Below are 22,148 nucleotides of genomic sequence, written 5' to 3'. Positions count from 1 at the left end.
CCACACAAACAATGAATGCAAGAAAAGCCTGGGAAAGCACCATACGAGCCCTGAGAGCCAATAACTGCCAACCCAGACTGATATACCCGGCAAAGCTAGCATTCACATTCGATGGAGAACTGAAAACTTTTAATAGCAAAGAAAAACTAAATGAATACATAAACATTAAGCCAGCATTACAAAGAATTCTAAGAGGGGGGACACAACCTGAAGAAAGCAACCAGGAACTGGGACCTGCCCCAAACAGGCATTACTCAAAGTCTAACTGAGCAAGCACAGGAGGAAAGGAAAGAAGAAAAACTTAGGAAAACGGAATGGCAGGGACAACAATGCATCTCTCTATACTTTCTCTTAATATAAATGGGCTGAATTCGCCAATTAAAAGAAAACGAACTGAGGACTGGATCAGAAAACAAGACCCATCCATCTGTTGCCTTCAGGAGACCCACCTCTCAGCCAAACATACAAACAAACTCAGAGTGAAGGGGTGGAAAAGGATCTACCAATCAAATTCCCCCAATAAGAAAGCAGGTGTAGCTATCCTGATATCTGACAAAATAAACTTTTCATTAAAATCAGTACAGAAAGACAAGGACGGACATTACATATTAATAAAGGGAACAATCCAAGAGGAGGATATAACCATCATCAACTTATATGCCCCAAATATCGGTGCACCCAGATATGTTAAACAAATGCTCTCAAACTTACAGAATAAAATAGATCCCAATACGATAATACTAGGAGACTTTAACACGCCACTCTCACCAAAGGACAGGTCTACCAACCAGAGGATTGGCAAAGAAGCTACCGAATTAAGTGAGGCCATACTTCAAGCGGAATTAACTGACATCTACCGAGTATTTCACCCTAAAACAACACAGTACACATTCTTCTCAGCAGCTCATGGAACTTTCTCCAAAATAGACCATATCATAGTTCATTCAAGGAACTTAAGCAAATACAAAGGGATCGACATAATCCCCTGTATCCTATCTGACCACAGTGGAATCAAGCTAGCTCTCAATAACAAAGCATACCGCAGAAATTTCTCTAATACATGGAAATTGAACAGCACACTCCTTAACAAGGCCTGGGTAACAGAAGAGATCAGAGAAGAAATAAAGCATTTCCTAGAACTCAATGAAAATGAAAACACCTCACAAAGAAACTTGTGGGACACAGCAAAAGCAGTCCTGAGGGGCAAATTTATTGCCCTCAGTGCCCACATCAAGAGAATGGAGACAGACCAAGTAAATAATCTCATGTTGCAACTAAAACAGCTAGAAAAACAAGAAAAAATGGGACCTAAAGCTACTAGACGAAGCCAGATAACCAAATTGAGAGCAGAGATTAACCAATTAGAAAATCAGAAAACCATAACCAAAATAAACCAAACAAAAAGCTGGTTCTTTGAAAAAATAAACAAAATTGATGGCCCGTTGGCAAGATTAATTAAAAAAAGAAGAGAGGAAACCCATATTAATAGGATTAGGGATGCCACGGGAAACATCACAACACGTACCCAAGATATCCAAACAATTCTAACAGACTACTTTCAAAAGCTATACTCTCTAAAGGAAGAAAATCTGGCGGAAATGGATGCATTTTTAGAGAAATACAAGTTACCCAAACTGAGCAAAGAAGAAGTTAACCAATTAAATAAGCCAATATCCTATAATGAGATACAGGAAGCTATCAAAAGTCTTCCAACAAAAAAAAGCCCAGGACCAGATGGATTCACAGCAGAATTCTATAAGACCTTTAAAGAAGAACTAATACCCATACTCCTCAAGCTCTTCAGAGAAACAGAGAAGGAGGGAGCTATCCCAAACTCATTCTACGAAGCCAATATCACACTCATCCCCAAACCAGGCAAAGACCCAACCAAAAAGGAGAATTACAGGCCAATCTCCTTGATGAACACAGATGCAAAGATCCTTAACAAGATTCTAGCTAACAGAATCCAGAAACACATAAAAAAAATAATACACTATGATCAGGTAGGCTTCATCCCAGAGACACAGGGATGGTTTAACATACGTAAGTCAATAAATGTAATCCAGCATATCAACAGAGCCAAGGTCAAGAATCACATGATTATCGCCACAGATGCAGAAAAGGCCTTTGATAAAATTCAACATTCATTCATGCTAAAAGCTCTGGAGAAAATAGGAATAGAAGGAACATTTCTAAAAACAATAAAAGCCATTTATGACAGACCAATAGCCAATATTATACTTAATGGGGAAAAGCTACAACCAATCCTCCTAAAAACAGGAACAAGGCAAGGATGTCCACTGTCTCCACTCCTCTTCAACATAGTCCTAGAACCCTTAGCCAGGGCAATAAGGCAAGAAAAAGACATTAAAGGGATCCGCATAGGGAAAGAAGAAGTGAAACTATCCCTTTTTGCAGACGACATGATACTATACCTCCACGATCCCAAAAACTCCATCCCCAAACTTTTAGAAATCATAAGTCACTTCGGCAAAATAGCAGGATACAAAATAAACCCACAAAAATCAGTTGCCTTCCTATACACTGATAACGCACAGGAAGAGAGGGAAATAAAGGGAGCAACCCCATTCACAATAACCTCCCAAAAAATAAAATATTTAGGAATTAACCTAACCAAAGATGTAAAAGAACTATTTAATGAGAACTATAAAAAGTTAAAGAAAGAAATTGCAGAAGACACTAGGAAATGGAAAGACCTCCCATGCTCCTGGATAGGCCGACTTAATATAGTAAAGATGGTGATACTTCCAAAATTAATATACAAATTCAATGCAATTCCTATTAAAATCCCAATGACGTACATCACTGAAATACAGAAAACAGTCCAAAAATTTATATGGAACAACAAAAGACCTAGAATAGCCAAAACAATTCTAGGGGATAAAGACAATATGGGAGGGCTATCCATGCCGAACTTCAAACTCTACTACAGAGCTATAATCACAAAGACAGCATGGTACTGGCACAAAAACAGACCCGAAGACCAATGGAACAGAATAGAAGATCCAGATATAAATCCACAGGCCTACAGCCAGCTGATATTCGACAAAGGAGCCAAAGACATACAATGGAAGAAACACAGCCTCTTCAACCGCTGGTGCTGGGAAAACTGGGCAGCCACATGCAGAAAACTAAAAGTGGACCCCAGCCTATCACCATGCACCAACATCAACTCAAAATGGATTAAAGACCTTAACATTAAACCTGAATCTCTGAAACTACTGCAGGACAGAGTAGGAGAGACACTTGAACTAATAGGCACAGGAAGGAACTTCCTGAACAGAGTCCCAGGGTCACAACAAGTTGGAGAGAGACTCGACAAATGGGACTACCTTAAAATAAAAAGCTTCTGCACAGCTAAATCTATCGCAACTAAGCTAGAAAGACAACCAACTAATTGGGAAAAAATATTTACCAGCAATATATCAGACAAGGGGTTAACATCCTGTATATACAGGGAACTCAAGAAACTAATCCCTCCCAAACCTAACAAACCAATTACTAAATGGGCAAGGGAACTAAAGAGGGACTTCTCAAATGAAGAAATAAAAATGGCAAAGAAACACATGAGGAAATGTTCATCATCCCTGGTGGTGAAGGAAATGCAAATAAAGACAACCCTGAGATACCACCTTACCCCAGTCAGAATGTCCCACATCCACAAATCAGCCAACGACAAATGCTGGAGGGGATGTGGAGAAAGAGGAACCCTATTACACTGCTGGTGGGAATGTACACTTATACAACCACTTTGGAAAGCAGTCTGGAGGGTCCTTAGAAAGCTAAAGATTGACCTCCCTTACGACCCAGTCATACCACTTCTAGGCATCTACCCTGAACAACAGGAACCAATATACAAGGACACGTGCACCTCCATGTTTATTGCAGCACTGTTCGCAATAGCTAGGATATGGAAACAACCTAGGTGCCCCACCACAGATGAATGGATCCAAAAATTGTGGTATCTATACACAATGGAATATTATGCAGCCATTAGAAATGACAAAATAATGGCATTTGCAGGGAAATGGATGGAGCTAGAAGGAATCATGTTGAGCGAGGTAAGCCAAGAACGAAGAGACAAACGGTACATGGTCTCCCTCATAAGTGGATGCTAAATCCAAAAGGTTAGTGATACGACAAAACTAACAGGACTTAAGAAACAAAGAACTCCCGCTCATCTGGTTGAACCACTACTAAATATCCTCATGCTGCTGATCACAAATATGGTATATAACATGTGAACACTGTTATATATTACAGACTGTGGTAGACAATTTGCTCCAGGGAAGTTAGAATGAACTTGTGACTTTGAAATTATGTAATCATTTAATCACAATCAAAAAAAAAAAAAAAAAAAAAAGAACCTCGGGAAGGGAGGGAGGGAGGGGATGGTAGGGGGAAAACAATGGAGGGGGTAACAATGTTCAAGAGGAAGTGTACTCATAACCTCACTCATGTAACTGTGACCCTCTGTATAGTAGCTTTACAATAAAAAAAAAAAAAAAAAAAAAGGTAGAATGAGGAACAGGGACAATCAGAATGCAACATAAAGAAATAAATGAACAAAAGAATAAAAAAAAAAAAAAAAAAAAAAACAGCTTGCCAGTTCCTGGGCCATATATCTCATCCATGTCCTGAGCTGAAATTTGGTACCTTAATATAGTTTGGGAAACTTTAGCAATGAAGACAAAGGCTTTTCATTTTTTTCATAAAAATATGTTAGAGTAGTTTTAGGTAATTCCTGAGGAGACATTATATACAATGTACAAGTTCAGTGCTCCTTTCTCTTCTGTTTTAAAATGTTACGTTTTGCTCTCTGTTCAAAATCCTGTCACCTATCCCATGAAACGAACAAACAAATGAACAAAAACACATGGCAAGTGAGTTGCTGTCTTAGCTTTTGAGAGCTAGAGCTGCCTCTTCGGCCAACTTCTCAAGTCAACTCCTCTGGGTGGCTCAAGGCCTGAACTAGGCCCAAGAATTTGCTCAATCAAAGGAAACAGGGCTGACGTGTGACTACCCACCCCTCAACGTCTTGTATTTTACACTCTGTCCCTTCCTGGAATTTTGACGATGCTATTCAGGATATCACTTCCAATTCTTAATCTGCATATTTCAGATGGCTTGATTCAAAACAATGTTTGGGATACACAGAGTCCAACATTTTTCCAAAACACAGGCTTTATTGGCACCTAAAGTAATTTGCCACATGGATTGTGTTTATATCGTAGCAGGTGGATAATAGATTAGAGTTACAAAGGTGTCAGGGTAATTTCCCATCCCTGGTACACTGCTGTTGAGAAAGAAAAGTCCTCAGTAAAAAAACAAAACAAACTATGATTTCAACCATTTAACTTAGGCCCATATGTCACTGTCATTTACTAAGCAACAGAAAATAAAAATGAGGTATTGGAAACATTGAACCTAGCAACAAAATAATGAGTTCAAGTCAAGTACAGGGTAATATTGAGGGCAATAACCTAGGATCCAGTTCAGCTGCAATTTTCTGTTAGCCCTGGGGAATACTTAGGAGCCAAGCTCCTCTGCTTGTTGGTCTGTGGAACAGGGGCTCCTTATGCAAACCTCCCCGAACCAAATTAAGGCACTGGGGTTTCTACTAAAGGACTTGAGATAGCACTTAGCTTTTTTCCTTATGTCATCCTAATGGCTTGGGGCCTCACCACCACTCTATCAGTCAATGTCAACTGGAAATGTCTTTCCCCACTCAAAGCAGCTTGTCCACACTCCCTCATTTCATCATCTCGAGGCCAGGGTCTTATCTGTACTGCTTTTTTATCCTGTGCCCAGATCCTCAACAATACCAGGATCAGCATGCAACAGATACAGCCTGGCTGAAGGAACGGAACGAGTTCTCAGACCAATCCAAAGGCACGAGGAAGGACTCACTCCAACACTGAGAAGAAATCACCCATCAAATCTCAAGAAAAGTTGAGGGAATCAGACAGTGCATCCCTTGGAAATCATGCTGCCGAACTCCTAAATACACTAGCGGGCATTTCCTAAACAAAATAATATGTCTTCATTCAGAGGTTTTGGTGCTTTTTTGTTTTGTGTTGTGGTATGTTTATTTGTACAGGTGGGGTTAAGGTCTTACCTGGCTTCAAAATTGAGATAATCCCAGCAGATTCAAAATTACTACATGCTGTTGTTTAAAACAGATTCAAAAACTCAGTAACTGTGAAATGAAATGCACAGATTGCTACTTAAAATGCAAAATTAAGAATAATAATTGAGATCATCCTTAGGGCTGAGATTACAGGCAGGATCCACCACATCTGGACAGAGACTTGTTTTTCTAAGTGTATACTGTGTATACCGAACTGAGGGGTAGGGAATATTTTAAAAAACCCAGCACCAAAATCACTTTCAAGGGATATATCGTATAATTGGTGATTTAGACTTTATAAGCATGAAATAAGTCTGGATAATTAAATTCTAAGCTTGATAGTGCTGATGCTGAGTGGAATGGAAGCTCAGAAAAGTGAGAGATAAAGTGGGCTGAAGTTTTGGAAAGAAACTACATGGCAGAAGCTGGCTACTTATCAAACCAGTATCTGCCTCTTCCTGGGACGCATCTAGACTGCATTTCCCAGCAACCCTCTTGGCACAGAGATGTGGCCATCTTACCAAGAACTATCTAAAGCAATGGGACAGGAAGTGAAACAGGCCCCAGCTTGGTCTGACCAATAAAAACTAGTCACTCAGGAGTCACCATGTTCTTTCCCCTCTCCACTGGTGTATCCTAAGAAGCCTGTGACCATAAGAACTGTTGGGTTGAAAAATGCCAAACCACTAAAATGGGAAGTGCTTGGTACTCTAAATCAACCTATGACAGAGAAGCATCTCCACAAACCAGATCACCCATTTTCAATAGGTAAGAAACTTACATTGTTTTCATTCATTGCACTATTTTGCATTTGTTGATGCAGGCAGTATTAATGAATATAATTGAGAGCTTAACATGAGGATGAATGTGGAAGGAAGTGATATTTTGGCCAGGCGCTGGTGACTGGTTCACTCGTATAATCTTAGCTACTCAGGAGGCTGAGATCTGAGGATTACAGTTAGAAGACAGTTCCCACAAGGAAGCCAGTAAGAGTCTCATTTCAATTAACTACCAAAAAAGCCAGATGTGGCTCAAGTGGTAGAACTTTTGAGCTTCTCTTTTTACTATGTAGGCATAGCAGACAAATAACACAAACCAAAGGCCTACCAAGAAACAGAGTGTAATAAAAGGTACTCAGCGAAAGAAGGGACTCCAAGTCTTTACCAACATGTCCTGTCTCAAAATGAGTGCTAAGCAGAAGAGGGAAGGTTTTTAATAAAAACCTGTAGCCACAAGGCAGCCCTCACATGGGTTTGGAGGATAGATTTTGATCACTGTTACCCCCAAAACTCCTCAAGTTAAGAATTTTAAGTGTTAGCTTTGCTGGTTGGTAATAATTTCAAGGACCTGGCAAAAACAAGTGCTATTTCTAGAGAAATCCACCTTCAATGAAAACCTCAAAGAATCCTACTAGAGTCTCCATCACAAAGTGACAGTAAAATAAAACAAAGCAAAACAACACACACAAGCACACAGATACACACAACAAAGCAAAGCACCATGAGCAACACTTAGCAGAACAAGATAATGTATAAATCTGAAGTCTTTGTGAGTTTCGATTGAACACTGAATTAGAAAAAAAGACATCAAATAGAAAAATAAATTTTTAGAAGCTAGGTGCTGGTGGCTCTTATGTATTATCCTAGCTACTCAGGAGGCTGAGATCTGAGTATCGTAGTCTGTGAGATTCTTTTTTTTTTTCCTTAAAATGTTTTTGGGTCTGGTCGTGGGGCCTGAACTCTGGGCTTGGGCGCTGTCTCTCAGCTCTTCAGCTCAAGGCTAGCGCTCTACCACTTGAGCCACAGCACCACTTCCAGCTTTTTTCTTTTTGCTTATGTGGTGCTGAGCCATCGAACTCAGGGCCTCAGGCATGCAAGGCCAGAACTCTACCACTGAGCCACCTTCTTAGCCTGTCTGTGAGATTCTTATCTCCAATTGACACCAAAAATCTGGAAGTGAAGCTATGGCTCAACTGGTAGAGCACCAGCCTTCAGCACAAAAGCTAAGAGAAATCAACCAGGCTCCAGTTCAAGTCCCAGAACTAGCTAAAAAATAAGATAAGTAAATGTTTAAATAATAATGAAAGAGGACAAATATATAAGAAGTGTGCAAGACTGGATAGATGAGACACAACAGAATAGAGAAGACTGAAGAAATTGTCTAGAATGAAGAATATGAAGAAATAGAAAATATGAAAGGGAAGTTAAAACACAGAGAGAATAAAGAACAAAAGTCTAACATATTTGTCTTAGAGAAAAAAAAATCCAGAATATGCACAATACTCTGAGACTCTTCCAGAATTGATGAAAAATTCTATTTACAAATTTAGTCTCCAAAACTCAGGAATTAAATACATTAAAAAATACCACAAATTGCAGAAAGCCAGAGACTTTTTTTTTTTTTTTTGTCGGTCTTGGGGCTTGAACTCTGGGCCTGGGCGCTGTCCCTCAGCTCTTCAGCTCAAGGCGAGCACTCTACCACTTGAGCTACAGCGCCACTTCCGGTTTTCTGGTGGTTTATTGGAGATAAGAGTCTCACAGTCTCTCCTGCCCGGGCTGGCTTTGAACCGCGATCCTCAGATCTCTGCCTCCTGAGTAGCTAGGATTACAGGCGTGAGCCACCAGTGCCCGGCTGCCAGAGACTATTTTAAAAACATTCATAAAATACTCTGGAAGAAAGAAGACCATCAACACAAATGACAATTAGAACTAACATTGATTTCTCTTTCACAGAGATGAGAAAACAAAGGAACATTTCTAATATGCTCAGAGAAAAGTATTGCTTTTATACCTAGCAAAGTTTTGCTTGAGACCTATGATCACTCTATTGTAAGAACATGCTGAAAAGAGACATTTTCCATCAAACAATAACTGAAAGTTTCTGTTAATTTATTTTCATTATATGAACTGATGTGGATATGAAGGAATTAAAAGTATGAAACATAGTAAGAAGAAACACACATTTTCAGTTTCACACAAGAATGATAATGTCTAAACTTTCTGACCTCTGGGATTTAAAATAACTATAACTATAACTCTGAGCAAAATGGGACCTCAATTGGAGGAAAAGGGGAGTTAAGGGCCAAAGTTTTTCATGTTTGTTTGGGAGAAAAAATACTAATTAGCTTTAGGCTTTGATAACTATTCATACTAAATTTCTAGAGGACCAGTAAGAGAATCATAAGAGTATAGAACTATCAAATGCCTACAGGAAAAAAAAAAATGAAATAGGAAAAAAAAAATCCTAATCAATTCAACAGAAAGCAAGAAATAAAAAAAGGAAATATAGAAGAGGCTGGGAAAATGGAAAGAACAAATAAGATTGAAAAAATAAACTGGAATATATTTGTAATTACAATATAAATGTGTTGCATAGTTGGGTTAATAGGTAATTACTGACTATATGAAAACCACCTCCAGCTATATGTCATATAAAAGATGGCTCTTGCTTACTAGGGAACAAAGGGCTTAAAAAAACACAGAGAATGGAGAAACAAGTATCAGCAAAAACAAATCAAAGGGAAGTCCCATTGTCGTCTCATATTTTTACATTCGCATCAGACAAAATGCACTTGAAAGCAAAAAGCATTTTGAGAGGTAAGGAGCATTACTTCATATAAAGAAAAGGTTCCATTTCCCAAGAACACAGAAGAATTCTAAATGTGTATGTACCAAACAGAAAGAAAAAAAAAAAAAAACCCAACCGTCTACTAGTGGGAGATCTTAATTCATATCCTTTAGTAGGAAATAGACCTAGCCAAGAATCAAAAAGTAGAAAAGATTTAAACAATCCTGTTAACAAGCTTGACTTAACGTTAAAGGGATGGCATTGTAAGATCCCAGGACTGCCCATCTGCAGGAAACCATAGATTCACCCATGGGCATAGCTGCACAAACAGCACTACATAGGCACAAGACCTGGCTCTAGAGAGCCTCAGCCACCCAGCAGAGGATGCCAAATTAGCTGCATCTCTGTAAGATGTAAAAAGAAGCCAGGTGACAGTGACTTTCACCTGTATTCCTAGCTACTCAGGAGGCTGAGATCTGAGGATTGTAATTCAAAGCAGTCCAGGCAGGACATGGGACTTCTATCTCCAATTAACCACTAAAAAAAAAACAAAAATAAAAAACGAACAACAAACAAAACAAAACTGGAAGTGGACACGTGGCTCAAAATGGTACAGCGTTAGCCTTGAGCAACCAAGCTCAGGAACAGCACCCCAGGCTCTGAGTCTCAAGCCCTCGGACTGGCACCAAAAAAATAAGTGAAAGGAAGAGCAAGTTCCATACCCTCTCCCACACATCATCACAGACAAAAAGAAATTGGGGCCAGGCTAAGTGAGCAGTCATGGGTGAGGCCAGATTATAGAAAGACTTAAAACAATTAGGTAATGGAGAACAGATGTGGTCAGGGTGGTATCTGGAAGCCACCCTTGATTCTCAGTGGAGAGAGAGATTGACACAATGATACAAAGAGCTCAATAACCAGTTGACTGAGCCTTCCCAATCATCCCTTCAGGGTTCCTGCTTGCCTGAGTTCCATTTCCCTATTACTTATAGAAACAGAACAGAAGACTAGAGCCTCAGGTTAAATGGTTCACATGGCTAAAGTCACATAGCAGTCAGTAGATAATATAGGGGCGAGTTTCTTGAATGAGAAGTAGAGCATTTGGGGAGTGGTTTGGTGAGAAAACTTCAGGAGTAAAGAAAAGAAAGGGAGGTTGGGAAGGTGGCTCAGTGGTAGAGTGTTTGCCTACCATGCATGGAACCCTGGGTTCAATTCCTCAGTACCACATACACAGAAAAGGCCAGAAGTGATGCTGTGGCTCAAGTGGTAGAGTGCTAGCCTTGAGCAAAAAGAAGCTCAGGGACAGTGCCCAGGCCCTGAGTTGAAGCCCCAGAACTGGCCAAAAAGAAAAAAAAAAAGAAAAGAAAGGAGAAGGGCCGAGGAACAGGTCACTTGTCCGTTGTGGGAGAGAGGCGCTCAGAGTCCAGATGAGATGAGGGGAGAGGGGGCAGAGGACACAGGAAAAGAGCCTTGGGGATAAATTATAGATGCACATCAACCAAGACTTCTGGCCTCAGAGATGAGGATGATGACTGTGACAGAGCGAGAAGAAAAAGACTGCTTTAATAAAGATTTCTTCTCCTACGTTTAGACTCTGAACTTTCATGCTATTTCTTTTGTTCCCATTCTTCAGACTGAAAAAAAAAAAAAAAAACCACGCTTGCTGGATCTTCATTCATGTTGAAGTTCAAAGGACTATTAAAAGGATATTCTTTTGACACATCTGCAGTTGTACAGTCCGTCCATGGCTGTGCGAGGAGCTAAAGAACGCGGAATGGTGGTTGAAGCTACTTAGGCGCTGCATCATCCCTTATAGGCCTTACATCCTAGTGTCCGGCCCAGGGCACCCAGATGTCCCTGAGCAGCTCTCAGGTACAGCCTGGGCTGCCTGCTCCAGTCAGGGGTCAGCGGCTCCTGACGGCAGGCCCATGCCCGTGATGTAGAAAGCCAGGTCCTACATGGGGTGTCCCCCCTCATCCTCCCTGGACGGTCTCCAAAACCAACTGCCCACCCTCCGATTCTCTGAGCAATCTAAACCAAAGCAAGACGCATAAGAGTCCAGCAAGGAGCTCAGGGAGAGGGCCACGCCTCAGGCTGTGCAGATCAGTTTAGAATTCAAACTTCAGTGGAGCTACGTTTACATTGCCAGTGTCAGAGCAGGTGGTATGCAGTCTCCAAGTGATTGCCTCATCCTTCTATCCTTGTATCCTTACTGCGTATGATTGGGATGCAGTAGTTGCTCAATTTACCGTATGTGTGTACATATATATATATGTTTGCCAACTTACCATACATATTTATACATATATATGTGTATATATATAGAGAGAGAGAGATAGATATGTCATCAGTGCTTCTCTTCATCAATGCCTTACTCACGTGAAGCACATCAAAACCCATCTGTGAAATATGAAATGTCCCATCAAGTCCTGTCCCTTCACCTGACCCCTTCAAGAGCAGTAGGAAGGACCAGAAACCTCCTTCACTGAAATTGTGTACCACGTTCCAATTCCTCTCACATGTTCTAAGGCACTGTGCCATGATTAGTCAATGCCTTGGCTTGTAATATCCCTTGCGTTAGCAAGAACCAGAGCATGCTGCTTAGAAAAGGAATCATACTGACAACCCCCCCCACACACACACCCACTTCAGTTGTATAAATCTACATGGGATCCATATGATTTAGTGGTATGGGGTGTTGGGGGAGGACCTTCTGGACATCTTTCTGTCTGATGGGTTAAACCCAGTGGGTTGGTTTGTTTTGGTACTAGTATACTAGGGCTTTAAACTCAGGATCTTGTACTCTCTTAGCTTTTGTGCTCAAGGCAGGTGCTCTACCACTGAGCCATGCCTCCACTTCCAGCTTTTTGCTGGTTAATTGGAGATAAGAGTCTCATGGACTTTTCTGCCCAGGTTGGCTTTGAACTACAATCCTCAGATCTCAGTCTACTGAGTAGCTAGGATTATAGATGTGAGCCTCCAGTGCTCAGCTATTTGGTATTTTTGTTTTGTTTTGGTTTTGGTTTTGGCAGTAATCAAAACTGAATTCAAGGTCTCATGCTTGCCAATCAGGTGCCCTACCACTTGAGTCATGCTTCTAGCTCCTTTTTAGGTTGGCTGTGTTCAAGGGAGGTTCTCTCTTTATGCCCAGCTATGATCCTCCTATTCACGCTTCTCCTTGTTGCTGGGGCTAGCAGGTATGTGCCATTGTGCCAGCCATTGGTTGAGATGGAGTATCATGACCTTTTATGCCCAGCCGTCAGCCGTCAGCCGTCCTAGAACTGTGATCCTCTCATCTACACTTCACAAGTATCTACGATGACAAGCTTGAGCCACTGTGCCCAGCTTAAACTAGGTGTTTTTAATCTGAAAGAAATCCAAGAGACCTCACTGTATTTGCACACTGGAGTTTGCTGAGCCATTCATATAAATTCTAAACATGAACATGTCTAGGAAATCTATTCTTATGACTTAGAAATGCCACGAACAGATTGGATATAATATATTGGTAATTCAGGAAAATCCTATTCTATGACAGAGCCTTTTGTTTACCAAGTAAGTGAATGTGCCGGGAGGTAGATGAAGGGAAATCTAAATGATGAGGAGAAATAAACACCAAGAGCTAGGCATCGGGGGCTCACACCTACAATCCTAGCTACTCAGGAGGCTGAAATCTGACAACTGTCATTCATAGGCAGCCTGGGCAAAAAAAGTCCCCATGAGACTCTTATCTCCAATTAATCATTCAGACAACCAGAAGTGGAGCTGTGGCTCAAAGTGGTAGAGCGCTAGCCTTGAGAAAAGAGCTTAAGGACTAGAGCCTATGACTTGAGTTCAAGCCCCAAGACCAACAGCAAATTAAAGAAACACCAAGAAAGGAGTTTAACCTGTCATTATGGTCAGCTATGTGAACACAATCAAGAGGTAAAAATCCTACTTTTTGCCAGAATCACAACAAACAGCCCTCATCCCAGTCAGTGTGCGATTTATCCAGAAAGAGAGTCCATTTCTAGTATGGAAGAAGATACCATCACTGGGGATAGAAACAGTCAGGACAAGAGTTGTTTGGTGGCCAGTGGGTAGAAAGTAACTGGAACATGGAGCTGGGGACTTGGAACTGAGAACTGATTGGCTTGCTCAGAACAGGTAGCTCTAAGAAAGCAATTACCTCAGTTTCTTCAGTTGGGGAACGGCATGTGAATGCAAAGTAAAACATGACTATTCTGGGGCTGGGAAGGTGGCTCAGTGGAAGAGCACTTGCCTTGCATGCATGAGGCCCTGGGATCCATTCCTCAGCACCACATAAGCAGAAAAAGCCAGAAGTGGCGCTGTGGCTCAAGTGGTAGAGCACTACCTTGAGCTGAAGAGCTCAGGACAGCACTCAGGCCGAGTTCAGGCAAAATAAATAAGTAAAAAATCTTCAAACATGACTATTCTGAGAATCATTATCCATAATGCAGGAAACAGCACCTGAGACACCAAGGCCCCTTCTCAGTGTGATATGATTTGTGTGTCTGTCTGTCTGTACTGGGGCTTGAACTGAGGGCTTCCCATTCTCATTTAGGCTTCATGCTTGATGCTGGTGTTCTACCACCTAAGCCACACCTCTACTTTGGGCTTTTTTTCTGTTGAATCAAAGATAAGAGTCTCTCAAGCTGGGTGCCAATGGTTCACACCTGTAATCCAAGCTACTCAAGAGGCTGAGATCTGAGGATCCCAGTTCAAAGGCAGCCCAGGCAGGAAAGTCCATGAGACTCTCCGTCTCCAACTAAACACCAGAAAACTAGACGTGGTGCTGTGGCTCAAAGCAGTAGAGTGCTAGCCTTGAGCAAAAATTGCTCAGGGACAATGCCCAGATCAAGTTCAGGCCCCAAAACTGACATTAAAAAAAAAAAGTCTCTCAGCTATGGCTGCCCAGTCTGGCTTCGAACCACGATCCTCAGTGCTCAGCCACTGTAAGTAGCCAGGATTCTAGGTCTGTGCCAGTGGTACCCAGTTTACAACTTTTCTATAAATCATCCACTGGTGTCAGTCTCACCAGAGTTACTTAGTTCTTTTTCAAAAGACTATTCCACCAGGTTGAATCTGGTCACCAAATTCGACAGGACTAGTCCTTATACAGCCAGGATTGCAGGTGAAAGCCCCTGGAAGTGTTAACATGTCCTGAATCAGAAAATGTCAGGGTGTGAAGATATCTCATAGGTGATCTAAACCCTGCCTTGTAGAATACACTAAAATCCCTCGCGCCACTGGGGCTGGCTACCCTCCAAATCACGGCACCGACATACATGGTACCTCATTTGCAGAAATCCTCCACAAATCCCCTCAGCCATGGCCTGGTACTGGGTGACTGTGCATTCATCGAGTCACAGAGTAAGCCCCCAAGGCCTTTGGAGTGCAGTGCCCAGTTGCAAAGCAGCTGTGTCTGCATTCGCTATACACAGGCCTTGGGACCAACCATCCCATTGGCTTCTTGTGGCGGTGGTGGCCTGAAGTCTTCCTTGCAGTGTAGGGAGGAGGAAGAGGGGGGAGATGGCCTTAAACAGCCTAACCAGGAAAAAAAAAAAAAAAGCTGCATGCAGCGCAATTCAATAAATAAATGGTGTCCAATATCATGTTCATCTACTACCGCAGCCAACTATTTTGTGCTTAGAGACCAGTTTCATCTTTAGAGAGGAAATAAAAAAAAAAAAAAAAGGAAAAGAAAAGCTTGGAGCTCTGTGGCTCCCTGGAACACTGATTAGAAGGACAATGGAAGTCCCTGCAGAAATGTAGAGAAGGGTCTGTCCTTTCTACTTGTGCAGACACCCCAACTGTGGAGCCTCTAGAAAAAAATCAATGCTAGGAGATTGGCTGTGCTCTTTAAGAAGCACAATTGGGCAACAGACACTTTGCCTGAATCCTCGGCTGATTACCTCCTAGCCGGTGAGGATGTGAATAAAACAGTCCAGAAAAGCAAGGAAGGAGGAAAGGGGAAAGGGGAAGGGGGAGGGGAGGAGGAGAACCCACAGCGATTCCCCTCCGTCCACTGCCTCTAGAAAGCCTTCAAACTCTGGGTTCCAAAGTGAACAAGTGAGCTCCATTTCCATGCGGCATCTTGCAGTACAATCTCATAATAAAGGAGATAATGTGGGTATATTTGATGATACTCAAGTATCATCTGTGTTATCATTTGACTCAACACTCAAAAATACTACCGAGTCCCTGCCAAGCAGATTTATATAGCTTGGCAAACTTTCATTTCATGAATGACACTAAATAGGAAATTATTTTCACTGACTAATAGAAGAACAGCAGTAGGACAGACTCTAAGGTGACAATAAATAATACCCGTGCCTTCTAGTAAAACTATAGTGAATGTCAGATGCTGGTGGCTGTAATCCTAGCTCCTCAGGAGGCTGAGAAACAAGAGGATCGTGGTGGGAAGCTAGCCTGGGCAGAAAAGTGTAGGAGACTTCATCTCCAAATAACCAATTAGGCAGGGGCTTGAGCCTGCTGAGCAGACGTTCTAACAGTTGGGCCATGACTCTAGCCCTTTCCCCTTCAGTTACTTTTCCAGATAGGGTCTCATGCCTTTGCCCAGAACTAGCCTTTACCATGATCAGCACAGCTATGCTTCCTGGGTAGCTAGGATTACAGAGGCGCCTCCACTGCCCAGTAAGATGGGTCTTGCTTGAACTGTGAAACAATGATCTTCTTACCTGGGTTAACTCCCGATCTGTGATCCTCCCGATCTGTGCCTCCCAAGGATCTGGGATTACAGGTATGTACTACCATATCTGGCTTAAGAGCTCTATTTTTATTCAACTCATAGGTTAGGGTCTCGCAGAAGATTCCATTTGGTGCTGAATATTAAACACACATGTCTGTAAACCATTGCAATAAATGGTCCTCTCGCGCCAGGCTCTCTGAAGCCCACTTACCAGGCTGAAAATGGAGATCCACACACTCTTGTCCCTCCCTGTCTCCACCCTTTTCCCCTAGAAACACACATGAATTGGAACAATTAAATGTACTTATTTTCAACATCCAAAAAAGAATTTAGTCTTTGAAGCAGTCAATGCTTTTGAAGTTAAGGTTGGTTTTTTTCAATGTTCTCAGGGCTGGCTTTGGCTGTCCTTCTCTCTCACCTTTGGCTAGGGCAATAACATTACCCTATATCTGACAACTATTTATTATTATTATTATTATTATTATTTTGGCCAGTCCTGGGCTTGAACTCCAAGCCTGGGCTCAGTCCCTGAGCGTTTGTGCTCTAGTGCCCTATCGCCGAGAGCCACAGCTCCACTCGGATTTTCTAGTGATTAATTGGAGATAAGACTCTCGGGGACTTCCCTGCCCAGGCTGGCTTTGAATCTCCATCCTCAGATCTCAGCTTCCTGAGTAGCAAGGATTACAGACATGAGCTACCGAGCATCTGGCTGACATGTATTCTTTATGGACCGTTTTCTTAGAATCGGGGAGGAGAATGAAGCTGTCTCATTCCCTTTGCTTTCCTGCATTAATTCAAAATTGAGACTGGCATTTGGTTGTTATTTTGGAATAATTATTCAAAATTTGGCATCGCTATCAAAAAATGCCAGCTTCAATGACTACATGAGTAACGATCTGACAAATGAAAATGAATTGGAATTGCACTGAACATCTTGTTAATTTGTATTGGTAAAAGAAGTAGTCTGTGGTAGTGTAAGGATTTTTTCTAATTCCAAAGTCAAAAAAGAGATAAGCAGAAGTGAATTAATTATATTCCTCAAAAGTCCCTCTCAATGAAGTGTTCTGAGCAAACTCTGTGACAGACCCTGGAGAAGGAAGGTTCTAGAAACCAACAAATCCCATTCATTTCCTTCAGTTTGTAAAAACAGGCAACTGACATGTTTCCTGCGAATGAACATACCCACAGATAAGAAAGCTCCCTGCAGGAAATCCTTTGCTACGAGACTGCTTGTGGCATTCAATATTACCTCTTTCACCCCACATTTGATCATTTAGAATTTTGAAATCTATATAAAACCACCCAAGTGACATGAAAGTCCTTGCATGACACACAGGTTAGCAAATTAACATTAAAACAGGAATTCTTCTACTTCCTCCCTTCCCAAATCAGTTGATGAAAACAGAAATCCGATGCTCTTTAAGATCAAACTGTAATTTGAGTAAGTTTAAACACTGACCATTTTCAATCAACTTCAAGCAAGGCTATGATAAATTACCACAACTGGAAGGACGTTTGGGGGCTTTTTTTTTTCTAAATGAATATCGGGAACATAATAGTTAAAGACTACTATGGACAAGAAGAGAAAACTATAATAAATGTATTGGCTTTGTACTGATGAGAAAGCTTTTTATGTGTATATGTGAGATGGTACTTAATCTTGAACTCAGGGCCTCTCATTCTTAGTTTTTTCTACTCAAAACTGGAGCTCCACCACTTGAATCATACCTCCGCTTTACGCCTGTCAGTTGGAGATAAGATCTGTCTGGGCTGGCTTCAAACTTTGATCCTCTAGTCTCAGCCTCCAGAGTAGCTAGGATAACAAACATGAGCCACTAGAGCTTGGCTAAGATGAGCTTTAAAGTTCAAGTTTAGGGAATGGCGACTCAGTGATTTTCCACAGGAGGGGGCGGGTGACAGGGAGGTGTCGGAACTCTTCTCTCTTCTTGTCATCATTATTATGAACATAGTAGAAATATTTTCCACTCTGGTTTTAAAAAACTCCAAAATATTCTAAAAATGAAAACATTCTACCCCATCCAAAAAAAGAAAAATAGTTTTCCAAATCAACCAAATAATAGCATTTGCAGTTTTGAAAAGTTTCTTTCTTTTTTTTTTTTTAATTTCCATTTAGAAGTTGTTGTTTTGTTTTGTTTTTCTTTCACTCCTCAGCTACCAAGAACACCATCATTCTACCCCAGAAAGCGCTAGATGGCTTAGCCCCCACCCTCACACACAGTTTGAGGCTTTAGAATAGGATCCAACACAAACTGGGGTCTTTCAATTGCATTGCTGCTGCTCAACTTTGAACCCTCTGGCAAACAGAAATGATCCACCATCCCTTCCCCGTTCACAGGTGACATTTGAATCTTGGTGGCTCACAGGAGAATTCTCATAGTAGACATACAAATCAGTGTGATTCCAGAATTGAGTAATTCTGGAATCACACTGATTTGTATGTCTACTATGAGAATAGTACAGGTACATTCTCCCCAGCCTCCCCCCTGCACAACTCAAATGTGGCAAAATAAAATAAAATAAGCTCCAGTGTTTGTCCTGGCTTTCAGGCATTCCCTAAACTCCTTTTGTTGTTGTTGTTGCTGGTCCTGGGGCTTGAACTCAGGGCCTGGGTGCTGTCTTGGAGCTTTTTCACTTAAGGCTTACACTCTACCACTTGAGCCACAGCTCCACTTCTCTGTCTTTGCTGATTAACTGGAGATAAAGAGTATCACACACTTTCGTGCCCAGGCTGGCTTTGAACCACAAGCCTCAGATCTCAGCCTCCTGAGTAGCTGAGATTACAGGCATGAGCCACTGAACCCCGATTCTGGATGATTTTCAATTAAAAAAAATGTGATAAACACAGTTACAAAATCCAAGAGGCTGCATTTTTGGGGGATTGTTGTTGTAAAATGACATTGCTTTGACAGGTACAGTCTCAGGTTTCAATGTTGTGGGAAAGCTTTTAGAGCAGCCTGTTCCCCCAACATCTGGGATGCTGGATTTTTGTTTTATTTTTTTAAGTGGTGGTCAGGGTAGTATAGGTACGTGTGGTGGGGGTGGGGGTGGAGTGGGGTTACTCTTCTCAGTTTCCATGACAACCACTTCTCCACTCCTGGGTTATTAGATACCATCCACTTCCTGTGTCTAAAATTTTTTTTAACCAATCAGAAAAGTGCTTATAGGTTTAACAACTTCTAGGACTGTGTCTCTTTAATAAAGCACTTAAAGGCTTACATTTTGTTTAAGGCTTTACATGGTGGTGTCCAGCTATCACATTTCACAGCGTCTCTTCTATTCGCAAGCCTTAAATGTACAACATCGCCCTTTTGCTTGGAAGTGAAATGCGTGCAGCTCAAGGCAGATTCTTCTAACAGTGGGCAAGCTCGTTTTTTTGATTGTTCGCTTTTCATTGTCTTTTTTTCTTTCCCTGTCTGCAAGGCTTAGATTTAGTGTGTGGAACATGCTAATGGTCAAAACACTTAAATTACCAAAGTAATGACACAGTTAAGCACCCATCTGCTGATGTTGCTATTGAAATACTCTGATCAAACAGCAGTTAGAGAAAAAAAAAGATTAATAATAATTCTAAGTTAAACAACTTGCACTCTGCCACTGGAGGAGTGGAAATCATCGAGCAGGTATGGCAAGCGTGCTAACCGTCTATCAATGGTAAGCTAGTGGCTGACGTCTGCAAAGAAATTTGTCACCAAAATGGCCTACTTGATCTGGAGAGAAACAATAACAAACATTAAACACACATACATTAAAAAAAAATGCCTCTAGAGCAAAATGCAACCGGGATTAAAAAAAAAAAAAAAAGCAATCTTGCAGAAAGCCCCGCCAAGGAGAAGGCTGATCTGAAATTAAAAGGAGATTTTGGGGGGTGACTGCCTAAGTCTCAATCTGATCAACCAATCAGAGAGTTGGAGCTGGGGTGGGTGGGTGTCTGTGCTTGTCTTCAGAGCTGGGCACCCTCTCTGGGGCTAGAGCTGCCCGATCAATGAAAAACCAGGGAACAAAAGGAAATCACAGGATCTCTTCCCAGAGCCCAAGGAAGGCGATCCCCCTGTTTCTCAATGAGCCAGACGCACCGCCCGCCCGGGCCGCCGCGGGGGAGGAATTCCTCCTTCCCTCCTCCTCCTTCCCACCAGACCCAGACTCTCGCGGTTTGCCACGGGGTCCCAGCTGCTCCGCTCAGGTGAGCAGCCCAGCAACCCGTCCAAACCCATTAATGACCCCCACGGCTATCAACAACAACAACGACGACACACACTTCCCCCAGGATCATTACCTCCCCGAGCCATTCTCAGAGTAGAGACACAAGAACGGGAAAGAAAGAAGGAAGGAAGGGAGGAAGAAGGAAGGAAGGAAGGAAGGAAGGAAGGAAGGAAGGAAGGAAGGAAGGAAGGAAGGAAGGAAGAAGGAAAGAAGGAAGGAAGGAAGGAAGAAGGAAAGAAGGAAGGAAGGAGGAAGGAAGGAAGGAAGGAAGGAAGGAAGGAAGGAAGGAAGGAAGGAAGGAAGGAAGGAAGGAAGGAAAGAGTCTCTCCAGCCCTCTGGGCTGGCTAATCCCGGATCGTTTCTCCTGGGGCACAACGTGCCCCAATAAGAATAAAAATGTGATAAAAAGAAATTATTCTTGCTGCCCTCGACTCCCAAATAAATAAATAAATAACACCACCCCCCTCTCCCCTCTCTGGAAGTCACCCCAGTTTCGGGGTGTCAGGGCGGGAGGGAGGAGGGGCGGGGGTTCACACGGGGTCCCCGGACCCACGGCTTTGCCACGGGTTTCGAACTGATCGCCGCACAGTTACGCGACGCTGGGCCCGCTGCCCCCGCCAAACTCCACGGCGAACGCCGCGGCCCGGGCCCTGGGGAGGAAACAGACGGGGAGGGGGACGGGGAGGGGGACGGGGAGGGGAGGCGGGGATCCCCCCCCGCCTGCCAGAGCGGGTTCCCAGATGGCACGGACAGGGTCGTCTCGGCGGCGGGGACGCGGACCGCCCGCCCCGGCCCGCGCCGACGCCGACCCCGACGCCGACGCCGACGTGTGCTCGCGTCCAAGGCAGGCGATCGGCGGATCCCGCAGAAACTTTGTTTCGTCTTTAATGAACTTACTTTGGAGACCCAACTCCGCGCCCCTCGGGGCCCCTCCCGCGGCCCGGGCTGGCGCTGCGGCCGCGGATCACCCCGCGCTGGGTGTGAGTGGCGGGCGGGGGCCCGCGGAGGACCCGGCGCCGGGCGACCCCCGCGCCGCCGCCGCGCCGCCGCAGCCCGGCGACAATGCTGAGCCGCGGGCGGCCGCGGCGAGGACGGCCGCCCGGCCCCACGCTCGTTACCTGCGATCGCCGGCCCCGCGCTGCTCCTCGCGGCCGCACGGGGGTGGGGGGCGGCGGCGGCGGCGTGCACTCGCGGGGGGACCCCCGCCCCCCACCGCCGCCGGGTCGCGCCGTCTCCCGCCCGGCCGAGCTGCACCGAGCACGGCCGGAATCCCGGCTCCAGCGCCCGGCGCCCGCCCGGGGTCGGCGGCGCGGTTCCCACCCGGGCCCGGAGCCCCGCTGGGTCCTAGTGCGCGCCCGCCCGGCCCGGCCTCCCTGCGGCCGGCTCCCGCCGCCGCCGGTGCGCGCACGTACCTACCGGCAGGCAGCCGGCTCCCAGCGGGGTGGGCCTGGGTGGGGGGGGAGCGAAAGAGGAGGGAGGCCCCCTCCCCAATACCCG

General features: G+C 43.5%; 1 protein-coding gene across 5 annotated transcripts in view; it reads right to left on the bottom strand.

Annotated features, from left to right (window-relative positions):
- Foxn3 (forkhead box N3) overlaps window positions 1-21,852 on the bottom strand; it is a 371,707-nt gene extending 349,855 nt beyond the window's left edge. For all 5 annotated transcript variants that reach the window (XM_042692487.1, XM_042692494.1, XM_042692496.1 and 2 more), the window contains exon 1: window positions 21,770-21,852. The gene's annotated coding sequence lies outside the window, so the exon portion shown is untranslated. The remainder of the gene's footprint in view (window positions 1-21,769) is intronic.
- Window positions 21,853-22,148: the final 296 nt, after the last annotated feature.

Source organism: Dipodomys spectabilis, unplaced genomic scaffold, assembly GCF_019054845.1.
Source record: "Dipodomys spectabilis isolate Male_0828 unplaced genomic scaffold, ASM1905484v1 ptg000157l, whole genome shotgun sequence".
In the NCBI taxonomy this organism is placed as follows: Eukaryota; Metazoa; Chordata; class Mammalia; order Rodentia; family Heteromyidae; genus Dipodomys; species Dipodomys spectabilis.
This window is presented reverse-complemented; position numbering and strand designations above follow the sequence as displayed.